Raw genomic sequence first — 2,287 nt, 5'->3', positions numbered from 1 at the left:
AGTTCCTCTGGATGTCCAACAACAGGGCATAGAGGCTGAGGCCTTCTCCTGATGTTGCCTTCCGGCACTTGGACTCGGAGGTTGACTGCCTCTGAACATGGAAGATCCCTTTAGTCACCATGGCTAGTAGCCACAGATCTGCCCTAATCCCCTTTTAATGCTGTCTACGTCTGTGGCCATCAGTACATCCTCTGGCAGCAAATTCTACATTTCAATCACTCTCTGTGTAAAGAAGTCTCTTGTGGCACCATAAAGACCACCAAATTGATATTCTTTTAAATTCTAGCATAAAAACATGAGAGAGAAGCCGTGTTGGATCAAGCCAATGGCCCATCCAGTCCAACACTCTGTGTCAGACAGTGGCCAATACCCAGGGGCCATGAGGAGGTCTAGCAGTTGCCAAAACTCCAGAAGCCTCCTCACCTTTGGCCCCCAAGCACCAAGAACGCAGAACATCGGTGCACCAAACAAAGTGTGCCATTTACACCTTGTGGCTAATGGCCACTGATGGACCTCTGCTCCATATGTTTATCCAGTCCCATCTTGAAGCTGTCCATGCTTGTAGCCGCCATCAGTTCCTGTGGCAGTGAATTCCATGTGTTCGTGACTCTTTGGGTGAAGGAAGACTTCTTTCGATGTGTTCTAAGCCTACTGCTCATTAAAGAAGGAAAGGGGCTCTTCGGCTTGGAAACGGAGATGAGCACCGCAACCCTAGAGTCGGATTCGACTGGCTTTCGAGCAAGGGAACCTTTACCTTTACCTTACTGGCAGATTTGTTTTCAGTTCCCTTCCTAATAATCCCCAGCATGGCGTTGGCCTTTTTTTATTGCTGTCGCACACTGTCTCGACATTTTCAGTGAGTTCTCTACTACGACTCCAAGATCTCTCTCTTGGTCAGTCTCTGCCAGTTCGGACCCCATCGACGTGTATTTTATAGTGAGGACTTTTTGGCCCCAATGTGCATCACTTTGCACTTGGCCACGTTGAACAGAATGAGCCACGACAACCGTTTTGCGGCCGGCTCCACCTTCCGCAGCAGCTCTTTGGGGGCAACTATTCTGTAGCTGTGCCCACCTCGCCGTGTCGGAATTCTAAAGAGGCCCACAGGTAGAGATGTGAAGGCCCGGAAAAAAACCGGAAAAATTTGGGGGGGGGGAACGGTTTGTTCCCTTTTTTTTCCTGAAGCCTTTTTGTTTTTTTCTGAAAAATTGGAAAAAGAAAAGAAAAGGAAAAAAAACTGATTATGGAACGTTTTATTTTAACATGATTAATAAAATATTTTAAGACAAGGTGTTCAAATATTTTCCAAATCATTTCTAATATATATATATATGGTATCAGATTGATCTAATTTCTGTGCACTGAGGACAAGTCCTAGGTTACAAACTGAACTCTCCAATGCAAGAACAAGATGCATTTCTTCCTTTAGGAGGTGCGATTGTCAGAAGAAAATAAAAAAGGTTTCAGTTTTGTTTTTGCATGTGGGTGGGTGTTCTGTTTGTAATAACTGTTTGGATACACTATATTTTTAATATGCTAGTTGTGATAATTTCATGCCAAGTAAAAATGTCCATCGTCATATTTTATGTTCCTAAAGTAACAGAATGACTTTCAATCTAGAAAAGACATTTTTTTCAATTTTTCCGAAAACTTCCTTTTTTTCCAGAAAAAAACGGGGGGAAACCGGGGTTTTTTCCGAGCTTCAAAATTTCTGGAAATTTTACATCTCTACCCTCAGGCTCCAAAAGGTTGGGGACCCCGGCTGTATGCACTCTACCAGCTGGAACATACAACCCTGCATTCCTTGACTTTGGCCCAGAGATCTGCAGATGTTTTTTGGGTGGGGTTTCTACCACCCTCTGTCTTTAGGAACATGAAAGGCCCGCAAACAGTCAGAAAAGGAGGCTGGCCCGGAAGTCTGGAGGTGTCTTGGCCCAATTATCCTACGTACTGCCGGCAAGATGATTAAATGCCCTTTCCCCCAGAAGCGGCAGACACTGCATTCCAAAGGCATGAAGAATCTTTCCTAAGAAAGCACAAGGAGAAGGGAGGAAAGGAACTGAGGCAGCAACTCCACAAACAGTGGCATGCTTTTGGACGCTGCGAGGGAACCGGCGGAACTCCCCTCCACCGCGTCTGTATTTTGCTCCCACTAACGGATTAGACATCCCGTCCCTTCCGTCCTGGGTGAGCTGACAGAACGGGGGGAAATACATCTCTGAGCCCTGCTCTTTAATCACTTCTTTGCCAGCAGGACAGAGAATTTACCAAACATTTACCGCTGCTC

The sequence above is a fragment of the Gekko japonicus genome, unplaced genomic scaffold (genome assembly GCF_001447785.1).
Source record: "Gekko japonicus isolate JY-2015 unplaced genomic scaffold, Gekko_japonicus_V1.1 scaffold4956, whole genome shotgun sequence".
NCBI lineage: Eukaryota > Metazoa > Chordata > Lepidosauria > Squamata > Gekkonidae > Gekko > Gekko japonicus.
This window is presented reverse-complemented; position numbering follows the sequence as displayed.